This window comes from Erinaceus europaeus, chromosome 7 (assembly GCF_950295315.1).
Source record: "Erinaceus europaeus chromosome 7, mEriEur2.1, whole genome shotgun sequence".
NCBI lineage: Eukaryota > Metazoa > Chordata > Mammalia > Eulipotyphla > Erinaceidae > Erinaceus > Erinaceus europaeus.
Genome location: NC_080168.1, coordinates 111,759,053 through 111,766,691, shown reverse-complemented (window position 1 = coordinate 111,766,691; position 7,639 = coordinate 111,759,053). Strand labels below are relative to the sequence as shown.

Here is a 7,639-nt window from a genome sequence, read left to right as displayed (position 1 = left end):
AGAAAAAGAGAAATAGAGCATCACTCTAGCACATGCACTGCCAGGAACTGAACTCAGGACCTTAGGCTTGAGGATCCAATGCTTTATCCATTGTGCCACCTCCCAGATCAATAAAATTCCTAGTGAGAGAGATACAGAAAGATATTTGCACAGAGAGATGTCAGAGCATTGTTCAGCTCTGGCTTATGGTGGTGCTGGGGATTGAATCTGAGACCTCAGAACCTCAAAATGAAAGACTTTTGCAGAACCATTCTGCTGTCTCTCCTCTCTCTCAGTTTTTATTTATTTATTAGTGAGAGAGAATGGTACATGTGATGCCAGGGATCAAACCCAGGATCTTATGCCTGAGAGTCCAAAACTTCACCCACTGTACCACCTCCTAAGCTGCTGTCTCTCTCTTTTTACAAGTGTTGTATTAGGAAAATAATGATTTGCATGACAGCTGTTGTCACACAGACACAATTTCTTATCTCCTTTTGATAGATTCCGCACAATATGACAGTTTCTACTCCACTAGGCTCTTGTGAAGATTAACTATTACTGCTGAAGTACTTACAACAGTATCTGAGCCACAGTGTAAGCACTACATAAGTGTTTGCTCTTATATTTTATTTTCAAATTTTTTCAGTCCAGCTGAGCTTATGCAGACTGGGGTGTGAGCATAAGTGACTAGAACTGTAATGAGGTGCAGTACACCCATCCCAGTGGCTGGGTGATTCCCAGGAGTGTTTATTCTTGGTGCTGACCCAAGGAGAAGTATAAAGTTATCTGAGAGGCCTTTGACCTTGGGGTATGTGAGCAGCTGAGCAGGGTGTCAGTATGTTCCACTTGAACTCGTTTCCTCTTCCTCAAGTGGGAAGGTCAGCTTGGTGTCACACTTGATACACACCACCATCCTTCACTAAGAGGATCATGATCTTCTGACTCTCCATCCAGCTGGACATGTGATTATTTGATCTGGAGCTTTTAAGCAATCCCGAGGAGAGCAGAAACAGCCCAAAGAACAAGAAGCCAAAGGACAGAGAGCCAGGAGGATTGGGGCATGTGGCTAGTACTGGCTTCTGAGGTCTGGAGGATGACCTCTTCCTGGAAATTCAGACACTGCTCAGGGAGAGAAAAAAAAGCGGGGCGAGAGGAGAGCGTACAATGTGTTCCTAGTTAATGGCCATAGACCTTTACTTTGGTCTAGGTTCCTTCAACCCCAGTTCTGTGGTTCTCCCTGTCAATTTTTTTTTTCTTTTTTCTTTTCTTTTTTCATCACTTCCCCATAGAACCACAAAATGAAATTATAAAATGAAATTTTGGGAGGTGGTGCAGTAGGTAAAGTGTTGGGCTCTCAGGGCCAGGCAGTGGCGCACCTGGTTAAGCACACATACTACGGTGCGCAAGGACCCAGGTTCAAGCCCCTGGGTCCTACCTGCAGGGGGTAAGCTTCATGAGTGGTGAAGCAGGGCTGCAGGTGTCTGTCTCTGTCTCTTTCTCTTTCTTTCTCTTTCCCCCACTTCTCAATTTCTGTCTGTCTTTATCCAATAATAATTTTTTTTAAGTGGGGGAGTAGGGTGGTAGCGCAGCGGGTTAAGTGCACGTGGCGCAAAGCGTTAATGGACCCGTGTAAGGATCCTGGTTCCAGCCCCAGGCTCCCCACATGCAGGGGAGTTGCTTCACAGGCAGTGAAGCAGGTCTACAGGTGTCTCTCTTTCCCCCTCTCTGTCTTCCCCTCCTCTCTCCATTTCTCTCTGTCCTATCCAACAACAACGACAACAATAACAATAACTACCACAATAAAAAAACAAGGGCAACAAAAGGGAATAAATAAAATAAGTATTAAAAAAAGAAAAGTTTTAAAAAAAAGTGTTGGAGTCTTAAGTATGAGGTCCAAAATTCAATCCCTAGTATCACATATGCCAGAATGATGCTGTGACTTTCTATCCCTCTCTCTCTCTCATAAATAAAGAAATATTTCAGAAAGCTTATTGGGGCTAGCACACCTGATCAAGTGCACATGTTACCATGCACAAGGACCCAGGTTCAAGCCCCCTGGTTGCTATCTATCTGCAAGGGGCAAGTTTCACAAGTGGTGGAGAAGTGTTGCAGCTGTCTCTCTTCCTCCTCTATCTCCCCTTCACTTCTCAACTTCTCTCAGTTCTATAAAATAAATAAATAAATAATAATAAAATATTTATTTATTTTAGACTTTTTCCCTCCGGGGTTATTGCTGGAGCTCAGTGTCAGCACTACAAATCCGCTGCTCCTGGAAGCCATTTTTTCCATTTATTGGACAGGACAGAAAGAAATTGAGAGGCAGGGGAGATAGAGGGAGAAAGATAGACATCTGCAGACCTGCTTCACTGCTTGTGAAGTATGCCCCCCATAGGTGGGGAGCCAGGGGCTCAAACCCCAGTCCTTGTGTGCGGATCTTTGCTCTGGTCCTTGCGCTTAGTACTATGTGAGTAACAATTTAAAAAAGAACAGTGCTGCAGGTGTCTCTCCTTTCTCTCTCCTTCTCAGCCAGGAATGATAGAGTCCTGTAAACACCTAGTCCCAGTTTTAACCCTAGTGGGAGAAAACATTTGACTGGAGTTTAGTTCACATACTCAATATTAGTGGGGTTTTTTGTTAGTTTTTTTTTTTTATAAAAAAATTGGATTCTATCACTCTTGCCATTCTTAAACATATATGTATGTGACAGTGTGTCATGTTTGTCTTTCAAACAATCAAATTCTGTGGTGTTGAAGAAGTGACACAGTGGTGGAGTGCAGGAATTGCATATAGAAGGTCCTGACTTCCATCCCAGCCAGCACATAGTCCAGAATGTTGCTCTAGTTCTCTAATTAATAAATTAAAATGATTATTACTTTAAAAATTATTTATTATTATTATTTAAATATTTATTTATTCCCTTTTGTTGCCCTTGTTTTATTTTTGTTGTTATTGATGTTGTTGTTGTTGGATAGGACAGAGAGAAATGGAGAGAGGAGGGGAAGACAGAGAGGAGGAGAGAAAGATAGACACCTGCAGACCTGCTTCACCGCCTGTGAAGTGACTCCCCTACAGGTGGGGAGCCGGGGGCTTGAACCGAGATCCTTACGCTAGTCCTTGCACCACCTGCGCTTAACCCACTGCACTACCTCTGGTCTCCCAATAAAAAAATTTTTTTTGAACTCAGCATGTGCGGGGACTAGCAAAGAACCTATGAAAAAAACTTACATGCTTGAGGCTCTGAGGTCCCAAGTTAATCCTCAGGACCATCATAAGCCATAGCTGAGCAGTGCTACAGTTAAATATTAAATAAATATCCATAGAGACTATGCTAATTTTTCATATATCTCTGACGTCATCATGTATCAGTACACATAAGCATGATTTTAAGGGCTGCAAAACATCAGTAAGGCCTTTAAAAAACATTTCAAGGCTCTGCTATTTGGGGCTGGTAGAACCACCTGAGAAGCAGTGAGGCTTGCTATTACTATTCACATTTCACAGACTAAGACTAAATCTGGCTCTTCTTTCTAGACTCAATTTCAAAGCTCTTCCTATTATCCTGTGCTGCCTCTATAAACTTGGGATCAAGTGAGAGATTAAATTACCTGACCAAGTGCACACTGCTCAGCACTTACCAAGCTCTTAGTAGTACTGGAAGAACTTTCTTGTTTCTTTTATTTTCTTTCTTTTTTTATCTTTATTTATTTACTGGATAGAGACAGCCAGAAATTGGAGGAAGGGGAGAGATAGAGAGGAAGAGAGACAGAGAGATACCTGTAGCCCTGCTTTACAACTTGCAAAACTTTTCCCCTGCGGGGGGGACTGGGGCCCAAACTTGGGTCCTTGCACATTGTAATATGTGCATTCAACCAAGTGTACCACCGCCTGCCCCCTCCCCACTTTTTCTTTTAAACTGGAGCACTGCTCAGCTCTTGCTTATGGTGGTGTGGGGGATGTCCCTTTGGAGCCTCAGGCATGAGAGACTGCATAATCATAACCATTATGCTATCTTCCCAACCTTGGAAGAACTTTTTTTTTTTTTTTTTTTTATTGCTACCAGGTTATCTCTGTCTTCCCCTCCTCTCTTGATTTCTCTCTGTCCTATCCAACAACAACAACAACAGCAATGGTAGCAATAACAACAACAAGGGAAACAAAAACAGGGGAAATGGTCTCCAGGAGCAGTGGATTTATAGTGCAGGCACTGAGCCCCAGCAATAACCCTGTAGACAAAAAAAAAAAAAGTTTAAAGAGGGAGGTTGGGGAGACAGAAGAATAATTATGCAAGACTCATAATTGAGTCTTGAGGTTCTCAGGTCCCAGGTTTAATACCCAGCACCACCATAAACCAGAACTGACCAGTACCTTGAGTACTTTGGTTTCTTTCTCTCTTTCCCTCTTTGCCTCTCTCTCATTAAAATAAAAGATATTTTTAAAAAGTTTAATTAGGGTCAAAGAGATAAGATACCCAACAGATTTTCATGGATGGGGTTTGATATCCCAGGTTCAATCCCCAGTACCACAATAAACTAGAGCTGAGCAGTTGTCTGGGTAAAATAAAATTAAGTAGTCTGGCTTACAGGGGTTTAGAATCAACTAAATAGAAAAAAAAAATTCTAGAATACTGGCTGCACAACATGTTAGTGAGCACACATTGCTAAGGTACAAGCAAGAGGAAATGCATACTGGAAGAATTTATGAGTCTTTAATTTTTGACTCACTCTGTTTGATTCATTGATTAAACACTTATGAACACACCTCTTGGTTGGGTTCCTTGTTCTCCAAGAGCTAAGCCCGCAATGTCTGTAACACCATTTAATACCTACGTTCTTTCTACCTTTAACACACTAACATACTGGGGTTTGTAATGCTGGGGTTTCATTTGGCAATGTCAATGTTCTTTTACGTGGTGTGTTATTTGATTTATTTATATTTGGGGAGAGAGACATAAACACTTGCAACACTGCTTACTGCTTGTGAAGTTTCCTTCCTGCAGAGGCTTGAACCCTGATCCTTGCACATGGTAATGTGCACTTAACTGCCTGTGCCACCACTCAGCCTCAATGTGTTATTTTCTTTCTTTATTTTTATGAAGATCCCTTCTTTTTTAATATTTTATTTATTTATTTTGGATAGAGAAATTGAGAGGGAAGGGGAGATTGAGGGTTAGATAGGTAAATAAAATACCTGCAGCATTGCTTCACCACTTAGGAAGTTTCCCCACCGCAGGTGGGGGCTAAGGGCTTGAACCTGGGTCTTTATGTACTGTAATGTGTGTCCTCTACCAGATGTGCCACTGCCTGCCCTCTCCCCACCCCCTCCCGCCCCTGTGTGTTCTTTTAAAATAGACTTCTCTGCTAGACTCTCAGCTCCTAAATGAGCTTGATAGTGGTGACGATAGACTATGACAGAGGAAGGATGAGTTACCCAGCAGAGTTCATCAGGAATTGTCTCTCTGAAAGGTGAGACTATTGAGCTGAATTCTTTGATAGAGGAAGAAGCAGAGCGAACCGATCTGTAAGTTTGGGGAAATAGTTGAGTATTTACCAAACAAGTCATCAAAGACTAAAAGATCCCAATCAATGACATTTCCTACTTCTTCCTGTCAACCCCTGCATCATCCCTTTCTGCTAGGTCTCCCATCAAGGAATGCTGGATCCTCAAGTCTTTCTCATGCAAATCCAATGGATGGAAGGAACAGAATTGGAAAGCAGAGAGCTGGAGGTCACTACAGTATTTGCCGGTGCCCCCTGGAAGCACTGTTTGTTTGTTTGTATTTATTTTGCCTCCAGCATTATCGCTGGGACTGGGTGCTACGAATCCATTGCTCCTGGAGGTCATTTTCTCCATTTTGTTGTTGTTGTTGTTGTTGTTGTTGTTGGATAAGAGAGAGAAATCGAGAGGAGGGGAAAACAGAAACGGGGAGAGAAAGATAGACACCTGCAGACCTGCTTCACCTGTGAAGCATCACCTCTGCACATGGGGTGCAGGGAACTGGAACCCAGATCCTTAGGCCAGTCCTTGTGTTATGCGCCATGTGCGCTTCACCCGCTGTGCTACCACCACCCGGCCCCTAATTATTTTACCAGAGCACCTCTCAGCTCTGGCCTATGGTGGTGCAGGGGACTGTATTTGAAGCATCAAACATGAAAGTCTTTTTGCATAACCTATCATTATTGTTACTATTTATTATTTCCTCTGGGTAGATGGTGACAGAGATAGAGAGAGAGATAGGAAAGAAAGCCAACAGAGGCACTGCTTTTGAAGCTCCATTCCTGCAGGTGCTCCATATGGTGGCTTCTCATGCATGGTAATATGTGCACTCTATTGGGTGAGCTACCTACCAACTCCTGGAAGCAATACTTGTTTTATAAATGTATGACATTATTATTATTATTATTATTATTATTATTATTATTATTATTATTATGCCAGTGTACTGCTCAGCTCTGACTTGTGGTGGTGCCAGAGATGTGGTGGGCCCTCTTGAGTCTTAGGCATGAAAGTGTTACATAAACCTATATACTATCTCCCTTGACCAAATAACGTACTTTTGTTATTGCTGAACAAACTTTTTCAGGGACACACAAACACAGAGATTGAGAGGAAACAGTACCAAAGTTTCCTCCAGTGCCCTGTACCTGAGTGACACTAAGCAAAGTAGGCATCCTCCCAGGTGAGTCATCTCACTGCTCCCCTTGTCCCACACCAAAAAATAAATAAATAAATCAAATTCCATGAAAGGCTAGGTGCCTTCTTTCCTAGTAACCCAAACTGCGCCAGATTGCGAGTTAATTCTTGATGCCTATTTCTCTTGAAATTTAAACTTCAAAAAAAAATGTTTTTAATCTTTTTATTCCCTTTTGTTGCCCTTGTTGTTTTATTGTTGTTGTTATTCTTGTTGTCGTCGTTGTTGGATAGGACAGAGAGAAATGGAGAGAGGAGGGGAAGACAGAGAGGGGGAGAGAAAGATACTTGCAGACCTGCTTCACTACCTGTGAAGCGACTCCCCTGCAGGTGGGGAGCTGGGGGCTCAAACCGGGATCCTTATGCCGGTCCTTGTGCTTTGCGCCACCTGCGCTTAACCCGCTGCGTTACCACAAAATTTAAACTCTTTAAAGATCTGACGATAATGTGGCAAAAGAAAACTTGGGACTGGTTTTCAGGATTCCAGTGACAGAGAAGGGTAGCGGAGGAAATAGGCCCCGTTCGGAAAAACAGGGGAGCACCGCGCCCCCCAGAGGCCTCAACGTCTGGAACAGCAGGGCCTAGTCGGCCGACGTCACGTGACGAGATTGAGGGATGAGTGAACTACAACTCCCAGGGTGCCGCGCGGTCCGCCGACGTTACACCGCCCTCGCTGATTGGCCGCTGTGAAGATTTGAAAGGAGGGGCTGGCGCGGAAAAAGCAAGGTTACTTTTGGGGACCCTTGAGGGAGCGCTTAAGCCTGGCGGGTGAGTCCTGGGCGCGGGAGGGAGGAACAGGCTCTGGTCTGAGGAACCCTGAGTTTGTGTTTGCGCCGAAGTGAGTGACTTGAGGAACATGTGGAGGCGATGCTGGGAGGGCAGGGCGGGACACCTGGCTGGGGGCGCCCAGGGGCGGCTGGGGAGGCGGGCGAAGGCCTCCGGGGGGGCGTGGCGGCGGAGCCGGGAGACC

General features: G+C 43.9%; 1 protein-coding gene across 2 annotated transcripts in view; it reads left to right on the top strand.

Annotated features, from left to right (window-relative positions):
- The first annotated feature begins 7,370 nt into the window (after nt 1–7,370).
- The window catches only part of ESPL1 (extra spindle pole bodies like 1, separase), a 34,520-nt gene continuing 34,251 nt past the window's right edge, over nt 7,371–7,639 (top strand). Inside the window, exon 1 of one of the 2 annotated variants that reach the window (XM_060195264.1) lies at nt 7,371–7,437. The gene's annotated coding sequence lies outside the window, so the exon portion shown is untranslated. Of the gene's footprint in view, nt 7,508–7,639 lie in introns of both variants that reach the window. The other variant, XM_060195265.1, reaches the window with a different exon arrangement.